The following is an 11451-nucleotide window of genomic DNA, read 5'->3' as shown; positions in this document are numbered from 1 at the left end:
AAACGATAAACAGAGGGCAGTATCATTCTATTAATGAGAATTAAATACTGCCCTCTGTTGGCGACAAAGCAGCACATCTGCAGATCACGGCTGAGATGTTATAATTTGAATGTATGACACTCTTCCATGCCAAATTTGCTAAGCGATTTTTCACGACTAAGAGTTACACAAGAGTTACAGTGACGTCAGCAGCATCTTACTTACCATACTATAATACGAAGGGGTATGCAACACGTTATCACGTGACCCACTTTGACCAATCATATTACGTGAAATACATAACTTTATCGGTTCATTTTCTGACAGTTTTGTCACGTTCCATGACCTTTTTTCTGCGCGCGTCATTATGAAAAAAACGCAAATTTCAAGGTCATCGAGTGGTCATCGAGGGGATGTAAACAGAAAACACGGCACATGTGATATGTCAGCGCTGTGCTAATCACCGGGAAAACAAAATTGGTGAGTACTGTCGGTTTTATTCAATATTATTATTATTTTAGTAAAATCTAAAGAGAGTGCAGATGTAATTTGCATTAAATTTGGGCATCGATAAAGTTGATTTTGAGGGCTTTTCGGCGCACAAGTCATGATCAATGCATTGGATGGTAAGCTTACCATACATGCCATATCCATGTTACTTCATGAATAACAGTACTTCACATTCAGTGTTCATCATGTTCAATGGATTCAATGTGCGTGTGTCATGCATGATGCATGGTGTGCATTGAGAACTGTGCTGTATTAATTTTGAGGTTAATGCTTGCGGATTTTACTGGCACATTTGTGGTTTGGACTCCCCTGCCTGGCCTGGCGCGCATGCTGGTATATTAATTTTGTCAACAAATGTGACGACATCACCACATGACCAGGCCGTGCCCATGTAATCATGGTAATGATGTATATGAAAGGTGAATTCAAATTTGCCATCAAACCGCATCATTTTATATATCAAATTAAAGCCCTTCGGGCCTTGAGTAAAGAAAACCAAAACTGAAAACCGTTTTGTCATAGCACTTTCCATAGCAAAGTTACATCTTGTCAAAAGATTGACTTTCATCAAAAAAATTCAGCCAACATTTAATGCATCAATTAAATAACGACACGGCATAGTCTCATGATCGAGAGTGCAGCTTTTCTCTGTGGAACTATTATTCACAATCCCTCTAAAATTCCATGTGCGATTGTCTCATAAAAAAAATCATTTTGGGTCAAGTGAAGTAGGTATAGACAACATAAATGTAGGTTTCCTTGAAAAATCTTTTCTTTTATCATGTTATGGAGTGACATGCATTTGACGACATCGCCGTCGGGGCTGGTAGTAAATTCCAATTTTCTTTGCTTTACCTCAGTTGTTGTGTACACGCTTAATACGCTACATCATGGCAACAGGTACGCATTACATGTACGCTCGAGCTTGGCCAAGAATTACTTTATTTACTTGTAGGTTATGCCTGTTCCATGTGATGCTATGCTATGGCATACAGCTTATTTTGGTCGATTGAGGTGTGCATGTGATGATGAAATGATATATGAATCATGGGAAACTGACTTCCTAATTACATTGTGAAGAGAGTCAAATCTGCCAGTGCAAAAGATTTAAGAGTATTTTGAAAATGTCCTTCCCATTTGTTACCAATTATACAATTGCCTGCCACTGACAGTGGCGTACCGTGGCCGCCCCAACCCCGGGGGGCTGATGAAGAAGAAAAAATTTTGCCGTCCCTTCCTTAACAGCCCGAAAAGGTTGACCCAATATTTTTCACGGTCGTTTGAAAAAGTGAAGAGCAAAAAAAAAAAAGAAAAGGATTTTAGGCGCTAGCGTCCCAAAAGCAACCTTTTTTCACAATTTTGTATGCTTTTTCAATTTTTGGCGCCCTTTTTTCTTTCCTAATTCGTTTTGCCACCCCCTTCGTTTTTGCCACCCTTGTTTTTGCCGCCCCTTCTTCTTCCGCCGCCCCTTCGTTTTTGCCGCCCCCAGCCCCCTACTTTGACCCGGGGGGGCTGGCACCCCCCAAAATACGCGCATGCCTGAAGATGCAAAAAAGATTTAAGTTAAAAGGTAACAGTTCTTAGCAAATTATTCCAAGACCGTATCATGCGTGTGTGGTACAGGCGCAGACAAAGATGGTGGAATGGGGCATATGCACTATTTGTAGCGGGTGCGAAATGACACTGTGCCCCACTGGGGCCAAAATGGATAGTTTTTAGTTTGGTACCATTACCGTACCATCATGATTTTCCTCGTATTGGTCCTATGATCAGCTCGTATTCACAGGCAAGAAATTGGGCTGGGACTTTACCGGGGCGAGGGCCGGGATTATGTTGTAACTCACCCGGGATTTTCCAACCAGTAAAATGGGATGTGAACATGGCTGTGGTTTGCTAGTTAAGGATGCCCACATTTTAATATGGGGTGGGGAATCCTATCACTTGGCCGTACTTAAGCCGTGGATGTATATTAATATTCACTGAGTCGCCACATTAATATTACTGTTCATATAAATCCATTAACAAAAACAAAATCTTGGCTGTTGTTTCCACATATTGCATTAGGCCATGTATTTTCAATTTAGCGTGTCTTTAAAGTATAGCTTGATTAACAAGACCACACTGGCTTCTTGACATGCATGTGCAAACAAGAGCCTGCTTTACGCTTTTAAATTATTTATGCCAGATGTATTGTTTTTTTTTTTACGTTAATTATTTTAACCACCCGCCGATTAATATTTATTGCTGGTAGATTCATTGAAAATGTGCCTAAATTGAAATCCCTACTCATTATTCTATAGCAACACCATAGAATTTATATTTTAAGTTTAAAATAAAAATTTGGTAAACAAATGTTTTGATATGAAGTTGAAACTTGTCCCAAAAAAAAAAAAAAAAAAAAAAAAATTAACTCTCAATTATTCTCTCTGCAGGAAACTTATTTGTTTACATTTCTAGCTGCTAGCTGTGAATTCCTGAAAATTAAAGATGTGTAAAAATCTAGCTTTCATAAGGCATATTGGAATTGCCAAATCAGGGAACCTATTCTATTCAATTGTAAGGATCACAAAAATATAAATATTGCGCCTCTACTATGGAAATAATGATGTATATTAAAGTGAAAAAAAAAGTTAACAGGTCAAGTTCTAATGGCAATTGCAAATCGGTTCTACCTCGGTAATTATACGTCACTGTAGTGATAGTAGTCACTGCTACAAAATATTATTCTTCTCTTTTATTATATTTGCGTCCAAAGTTTGCGAAAAAATCAAAAACTTGAAATCAAATACAAATTTTGAGTTTTATTTTCTCCTTTTTGTAAAAAAAAATAAAATAAAAAGAGATAAAAAAATGAATTTCTTGATTTTCAAAGAGGACAACGCGCATGATTTTACTAACGCGCGCGGCAGCTTAAGACACAGGATTTAATTAAGATCGCGTTAGGATGATTGTCAAAATGGGGGTGGGGTGAAAATTGAAAAATATTTGGTGAGGCACCATGAGGGGTGCCCAAGAAGGGTTTCCCCTTGGAGTCAGAATTTTTTTTTTTCAAAATATAGGTCACAAACACCAATTTTCCCTCTATTTTATCAATTTGTTTGTTTTAATGTTTGTTTGCACATAGAGATATTGACATGGCCAAGGAAATCAACCCTGCACTCTTCTTTGAGAATCTGCAACAGAGAATTGAGCGGCAAATTCGAAACAAGAATGCCTTCAGAAAAAGTTGCTGGAAGTGGAATGGGTGCACCAATGTATGTGGTTATGGCAGAGTCCATTTGACAATTGAGAGGGACAGTGTCTCGGTGAGTGCACACAGTCACAGAGCCTCTTACATGGCTTTCAAAAGAAAGAGAGAGTGTGAACTGCCATATGCCAGTGCCAGTGGCTATGTGAAGCCCCGGGTGTGAAGCACTTGCAGCCAACTACACTGCATCCAGTAACAATGTGAGAGATGATGTAATAGTTTGCAACTCTCATAATTATACATGCATGTAGGCCTATAAAATGCTCTTTAGTTATGCTTCAAGTGCTTCACTAACACAATTTAAAAATCCCCTCTCAATGTCGGCCTAATTTCACAAGCAATGTATATTGGGGAGATAGTAGGTGTACAATATACCTTGTTTTGAAGTTTTGAACTCAAAGTACCGTATTTCGTCAAATAAATGCCCCCAGGGCGTTACATTTTCCCAAAGGGGGCGTTTATTCAAGATCAATTTTAGAACGATAATTCATGTTAAAATCATTAGGTAAACTAAAACTCTCGCTAAAATGACGAACTATGAACTAGAAACACTGACTTCTGGTTCACTTCCGGGTTTCCAATCCAGATTTTCGCCAAAAAGTGACACTATTATCGACCATGTGAGCAACTTGGTAAGCTTACTACACAAGATAGCATGGAAATATCGGCATTTTTGAAACATCTTGGTTGAAAAAAGTGGTGGGGGCGTTTATTTGAGGGGGGCGACTATTTGACGAAATACGGTATGTATGCAATACATGCCCAAGTCCCTTCATTGGCTTGGACCTCCACTCTATACAAATAAACAAAAAGTACACAGAAAATAGATTCAGGCATTTGTTTTTGAATTCAAGCAATATTTTAATACAATTTTTCTATCATTCAGTGTATAAAAACATTTGCAAATGAACAATAAAATGTAAAAATGTTACATTGTATCAAGCTATTTAAGTGTGTAATTTTGTCATTGCTATCAGTAGTAGATAGCAAAAAGGCTAAATATGATACCATGTAAATTAGCTTATAAATTTGCATAGTAAAACCCCTCAAAATTGAATCAAACCTGTCTAATTATGTTTATGTTTACCAGTATCCAAATTTATGATATATTATATTAACATGTAAACATAAAAATTCTTTAGAGTGCACGCCAGTGACCAGTAAATAGGAATCTCCTAAAATGTACATTTCAGAGACAGCAAGCTATTTGTGAGTCGCCATAAGCTATAGGGTGATCTAGTCATCAATTTTCTGAAAAAAACCCGATGGACTTCGTATGATTTCTCTGGACTAGATGTCTTCAGCTGACCTTCAACTTGCAGAAAGTGTAAGTTTTGAAGAGCTGAGTCGCTCTGAAGTCAAGAAAATGATGTTTTCCGGGACCATGTTTGTACAGAAAGTCAATGGAGGCTATTTACTGGTGTGCTGTGTGCACCCTTAATATATCAGTGTAAAGCTTATTTTGAGCAAAAAATGCTTATCCATTATCTCACAAAGTGAAATTGCCGCCAACAGCCCATTTGTGGTGTACGGTCACATAGCAAAAAGATACATTTTGTCTCAAAAACAAGAGATTTATAGTTATTGTCTCTCACTGATACCATCATATCATCACACATCCTATCTAGCACCTTTGAGAGCAATATGGTGCATTATTGTACTGATTTACTATTTTGTGTTTCAAATTTTAAACAACATTATGTGATGCGATCAAGCAAAATCAGCCGGAACCTCGGAAATATTGATTTTGAGATATAGCTAAACAAAGAAAATATTTCCTTTTTTGCCTCTTGTTTTGGAAACTCCTTAATTGCTCATATCTTTGGAAATGTTCCGACTGATTTTGCTTGATCGCATCACCTACATTGCACTGGCCTGGGTACCGTATATGTAGGACATCATGCCACAAAATGATATGTCTGGTCCTCACCTCATATACTCCCAAAGTAAAAAGTTAACTTTTATGCAGTTAATAACCACATTGCCCATGTTCTTATTATTTCAGATCTTCATGACTTGCTCAGTCAATTGAAGAAAGTTGACAAACATTATACAGAGACAGAGAGAAATTGTGCAGAGGAACTAAAACAAAAGGTAAAGTCAAGGGTGAAATTAACTGCTTTTCATCCAGAACTCAGTTTTGGAGAAAAAAGTGAGTCATGGACCTAGTTCACCAAATGTTAGCTAGAACCAGGATTTACTCTGAGCTTACCAGGACTCACTTTTTTCCATGTTTTTTAGGGAATTTAAAGTATTTGGAAATGCTATCTAGACAAACCATTGCCAGCCAGGGGTAGCATAAAATGTCAAAGATTAAAGGATACAAATGGACCCTTACAGTAAATCCAAAATTAAGGGTCAACGGTAAGCAAATTTTAGGTTCCAAAACCCGTTCAATATATTTACAATTAAAAATTAACTAAATGTGAAATGCATTGTGTAAACTAAATCAAACCATTAGTTGAGCTTAGCTAACATGCGGTTAAAATCTCTACATATTCTGCTCTGTATTTGTCAGGAAATACACAGTATTAACAGTGGCGGCACCAGGAATTTTTTTCAGGGGGGGGCATTGGGGTGCAAAGTGAATTTCGGGGGGGGGGGGAGGGAATCGACAGAAATTTATGTAATTGGGTTTTTTTGCCTCAAAACTGGGGGAAAGAAAATGCCCCCCCACTTCCCTCCCGTAGAGCTGCCACTATGTATTAAACAATGTCTTTAATGCTTGGTTGGTAGGTATGGAGAAGAAGAATTTTTGTGGACATTTTATTTATGCTTGCCAAGTTACTAAAATTCATTCCAAGAGTCAAGAGAGAAATATTCACATGCGATGATGTGACTGGGTTTTCCGAAATAACAGAGGACCAAAGAATGTACAGAGTAAAGTGAAGAGGGGTAAGGTACATGGTGGGGAAATAGTGAGGGTGGTGGGGTAATGGGGTAGGATAAGGTGGTGATTTAGGGATTCAATCATGTTTCACCGTTGTTCGTTACAGATTAACAACGATGCGTCTAAAACAAACTTGTGCTTCAAACTACATATTAATATTTTTAAGTTGCCCATGACATGGTGTATTATTTCTTTAAGGGGTACTACACCCTGCCAAATTTTGTGCCTATTATTGCATTTTTCTCAAAATTATAGCGCATTGGTGACAAGTAAGATATGTATATTATAGGGGCAAGGACTACAACTACTGCACCGGAAATTTTATTCCAACACAGACAACAGTTGTGGAGTTACAGTCAAAAATGAGGGAAAACCAATATTTGATCAATAAATCAATAACTACTTGCCCTGAGTTCCTGAATTTTTAATGTAGTAGTTGTAGTCCTTGCCCCTATAATATACATATCTTACTTGTCACCAATGTGCTATAATTTTTGATAAAAATGCAAAAATAGGCACAAATTTGGTCAGGGGTGTAGTACCCCTTAATGCATTGCAATGGTTACAAATCATGATGTAAGTCTCAATAATATGTAGTTTGAAGCACAAGTTTGTTCCCAATTCACATACACATCGTTCATCCTGTCAAGTTTGTTTTGATCCAAGCGAGGTCATTTTAAATGTCGCGCCAGTCTAATTGGACTGCTCATGCACATTAGGTACAATTAGTTATTGAAGCAGACAATTGGGTTGCTTGATCTGAGCATGCATGCACATAAATCCGTAACAGACCTGGCTCATTGCACATGGTGAATTCCGATCCCTGTTGGGTTTTTTTTGTCTCAGGTGCTGAGGTAATAGTAGATGGTAATGTGGTTATATAATAGTGGGTGGCGGGGGTAAGGGTGGTGATGGAGTAGGGTTGTTGCCTTGTCAGGGTAAGTTGGTGGCATGTTAGGGTGGTGGGGTAGGGTTGTCTGGGTGGTAATAGTGGGTGGTGATGTAAGGTTAGTGGGGTAATAGTGGGTGGTGGAGTCATAGTGGGTGGTATTGTAATTATAGTTGGTGGGGTCATAGTGGATGGTGGTTATATTTCCCCCTACATGTAGTCCATACTTGACATTCTAGTCAGAACAGATCGAGAAACAAAGTCAAAGCCAACACATGACTCAACCAAACAATTTGTGACACCTATCAACTTAAGTTGGTAAGTTGGTGGCGGGTTGTCTGGGTGGTGGTGTAAGGTTAGTGGGGTAATAGTGGGTGGCAGGTTAGGTGGTGGGGTAGGGTTGTCTAGGTGGTAATAGTGGGTGGTGGTGGTGTAAGGTTAGTGAGGTAATAGTGGGTGGCAGGTTAGGGTGGTGTGGTGGGTTGTCTGGTGATAATAGTGAGTGGTGGTGCAAGGTTAATGGGGTAATAGTGGGTGGCAGGTTAGGGTGGTGGGGTAGGGTTATTTGGTGGTAATAGTGGGTGGTATAGTGCAAGGTTACTTGGGGTAATCATGGGTGGCAGGTTAGGGTGGTGGGGTAGGGTTGTCTGGGTGGTAATCAGTGGCGTGCCGTGGCCGCCCCAACCCCGGGGGGCTGAAGAAGAAACAATTTTGCCGCCCCTTCCTTAACAGCCCGAAAAGGTTAACCCAAATTTTTTCACGGTCGTTTGAAAAAGTGAAGAGAAAGAAAAAAAAAAGGATTTCAGGCGCTAGCGCCCTGAAAGCAACATTTTTTCAAAATTTTTTATGCTTTTTCAATTTTGTACGCCCTTTTTTCTTTGCTAATTCGTTTTGTCGCCCCCTTCGTTTTTGCCGCCCCTGTTTTTGCCGCCCATTCTTCCGCCGCCCCTTCGTTTTTGCCGCCCCCTTCTTTGACCCCGGGGGGCTGGCGCCCCCAAAGCCCCCCCAAAATACGCGCATGGTAATGGTGGGTGGTGGTGCAAGGTTAGTGGGGTAATAGTGGGTTGCAGGTTAGGGTGGTGGGTAGGGTTGTCTGGGTGGTGGTGGTGGGGTAGGATTGTCTGGGTGGTAATAGTGGGTGGTGGTGTAAGGTTAGTGGGGTAATAGTGGGTGGCAGGTATAGGTATAGTGGGGTAGGGTTGTCAGGGTGGTAATAGTGGGTTGTGGTGTAAGGTTAGTGGGGTAATAGATCCAATTTTTGTAGCTTATAATTGATGATATTGTGCTCCAAAGCTGAAATAATGCACTGATAGAGACTTTATGAAAGATTTCCAAATATCTGTGAAGCCAATGGTGGCGAAAGCGCAGGCAAGACTCAAGTACTGTTTATGTGTAAAAAGGCTGATGTAGTAAGCATGCTGACAAGCACCATTAAATCACACAAGATTGGGTGGATTGGTAATTGTGGTCAATACTTAATAACATATATATTAATGTGTTTTTACTTTTTCTGTCTACAGAAATTACATTGAATGTGAATACTACTTCAGGCTAGACAGCTGGCAGCGAATGCAAATGTATTCTTTTATGCCAAAGAAGGTAGGTAAATTATAATATTCAAATTTATCACAAAAGTCTGGTGACTTTTTCCTCAAAATGTAGTCCGGAACAGTATGCTGAAATGGTACTAGATCTAGCCAACACACAGTCACCATCAAAAATGGCAGCCTTTTACGTAAGGTTGGCTTGAAAACAAAGGCAGACCTGAAGGGGAGAATCTTGAGTAGCAGCTTACTGATACACTGAGGTCAAAGGTCATTTGACATCAACTTTTAAATATGCTGAAAATCTGGTATCACAGGAACAGTTCACATCCAATTGCAATCAAGCTTGAACCAAAGCTGTATTATGGGAGCTTTCATGTAATGGGGCATTCAAGGTCACATATTGGGGTCAAAGGTTATTTGAGGTCAACTTGTAAAATTGGCTTGGAAATGAACAAAAGTGTTTCACAAAATTGCAAAAAAAATGTTTCACATGAATATTACTATGTGTAGTGCTCACTACTGATATCTTCGGATGACCTATCTCGGAATACCCTGCTCATGTACAATATTTGCAAAATTATAATACACTTAGGAAAAAAAAATAAAGGTATTTTTATGGTACGTATTTTGAGAAAAACAATCTGAATTTCCGCATTTCTTTTTGGCCTTAGCATTGAAAACAAGCTATAATATGGATATCACAAACAGTGTCCAAATATAAAGCGTGGTCACTGATAAAAAGGGTGGGTTTAGAAATCAACAATTGCAATCTCAAAGCTTACTGCAATTTCCAATTGTATGACACTTAAATGAAACAAAAAACACATTGAAATCCCATTCTGTTCTCTTTGGATGCAATCTGCACCTCCTGGACCACCATAACCAGTTAAGTAACCACGCATAGAAAGGGTGGGTTTCGGAGTTTTGGTATAAAGGGTATAAAATAAAAAGGGTGGGTTTGAAATAAAAAAGGGTGGGTTGTATCACCACTGCCAACTATGTGTACTGACTTAAAAATCTCTTTAATCTCAAATTAACTGACTGCAATGCAATGTACATGTACTCTTTATTGAACATATCTCAAGAAGAAATTCCTTTCATCAAAATAGTCCACTTTTTTTTCATAGGTAATGCTGCACTTTGTTCTACTGGTGATTTTGTTACTGTGAAGGTGCCCAGCTGGGTCAGAGAGGCAATGTCACAACAACAATTATCTAATACATAGCTTGTGTGAGTATAATGACTATCATGATTCTTAAATGATCTTAGTAAATTTTAACAAAATATCACTATAATGTTAAACTGTGATATGTTTGATGCCACCAAGAAATTGATGTATTAAATGATATGTATCTATATTGTAATTAAAAAGAAATAACATCATGCTTTGACTGCAATTATATTTTGACAAAACCCAAATACCACAGTATCATGTCATGTACGTACACCTGGCATGTACACAAGAGAAGTTCTTCATTGGTTGATCATCAGGGCAGTGACCTTCAGAGCCTTATTTCACCATATATCAAGATGAGCACTAAATAATTGCTGAATGTATTAATGTAAATGTAATAGTAATGGCTTATTGTCACATTTGTAAGTTTCTAAAGTGGCGATATTCTCATTTTTCTGTATCTTTATACAGGTTGTGAAAAGGACAGATGACACAGTCCAGGTCAGATTTATGGAGAAAGTATCTCTAAAGCCATCAAGTGGAAGATGTTGTTTATCTTTTGCAACCTCCAGCTATTGCAATGAAAGGCAGGGTTGTAGAAAATATGTTGCTGGTCACTTCTCCTGATAAAGCAAAACAAAAGAATCATATTAATCAGACAATGAACATAGTAATGGATAATTATATGATTATATAAATCAAAATAATTTGTACACTGCACACAAATTTTATTTGAAAAGAATTACATGTACTGGTCACAAATTATGTAAACAGTAAATTTATATAATGCAGAACCTCATATATGTTGCTGTGCGATTACTCTCTATTCCCCATTCCAGAAAAATACAGAACTAATTTTTTCGACCTGAGACTTTTCTTGTTTTAACTGAACCGTAAACACCTTAAAATGACAGTTCAGATAGTTACAATATGATAGGGCGAATGTTTACTAAAACCAAGAAACCGTGCGTATGAAACTAACCATGAGGAAAATACCATTTTGAGCATCAAGCTCTAAAAACTTTGTTGGCTATATACAGATCAATTTCAGCGATTTTAACAGTCTGGATTAAAAAAATATTATCCAGTTTTGCCAAATGTAACATAGCTAAATCCTAATCCTTTAATAACCTTTAGTTAGTCCTAACTGGCAATATAAGTCAAAGTTTAATATTTTTTTGCAATTTGTCCCAAAACATGCAATTTTGCATGTTT

At 38.2% G+C, this 11451-nt stretch overlaps 1 long non-coding RNA gene across 4 annotated transcripts; it reads left to right on the top strand.

Moving 5' to 3' along the window:
- The first annotated feature begins 12 nt into the window (after positions 1-12).
- LOC140138672 (uncharacterized) lies at positions 13-10855 on the top strand. 4 transcript variants are annotated; one of them, XR_011857038.1, is made up of 5 exons: positions 13-459; positions 5742-5830; positions 9036-9114; positions 10190-10292; positions 10708-10855. It is a non-coding gene; the product is annotated as an uncharacterized lncRNA (long non-coding RNA). The 4 variants fall into 4 exon arrangements; XR_011857041.1 differs by lacking the exon at positions 13-459 and adding an exon at positions 3781-3794; XR_011857039.1 differs by lacking the exon at positions 13-459 and adding an exon at positions 4229-4479.
- The last annotated feature ends 596 nt before the right edge of the window (positions 10856-11451 follow it).

This window comes from Amphiura filiformis, chromosome 18, assembly GCF_039555335.1.
Source record: "Amphiura filiformis chromosome 18, Afil_fr2py, whole genome shotgun sequence".
Lineage (NCBI taxonomy): Eukaryota > Metazoa > Echinodermata > Ophiuroidea > Amphilepidida > Amphiuridae > Amphiura > Amphiura filiformis.
The sequence above is the reverse complement of the archived record's forward strand: the minus strand, read 5'-3'. Positions and strand labels throughout refer to the sequence as shown.